Here is a 288-nt window from a genome sequence, read left to right as displayed (position 1 = left end):
TTATTCTGAATTCTTTTTCTGTCATGTTGCATGCCTCTGTATTACTTAGCTGCTTTTCTGGGGAGTCCTCCTTCTCTTTCCTTTGGGGGTTTCTTTGTCTACCCATGGAGTACTTTAAACATTATTTAATCACAATATTGGTAACTCACAAAATAAAGTAATTAAACTTTATAACACAATGATTAGTGCATTGGAAGAAAAATGTCCACTGCAGGAATTCCAAATGGTACATTAAAGGAACACCCACTGGATGGGCAAAAAGAGGTTGCTTAGCATGAAAGTCATATA

This window comes from Myotis davidii, unplaced genomic scaffold, assembly GCF_000327345.1.
Source record: "Myotis davidii unplaced genomic scaffold, ASM32734v1 scaffold1373, whole genome shotgun sequence".
NCBI lineage: Eukaryota > Metazoa > Chordata > Mammalia > Chiroptera > Vespertilionidae > Myotis > Myotis davidii.
This window is presented reverse-complemented; position numbering follows the sequence as displayed.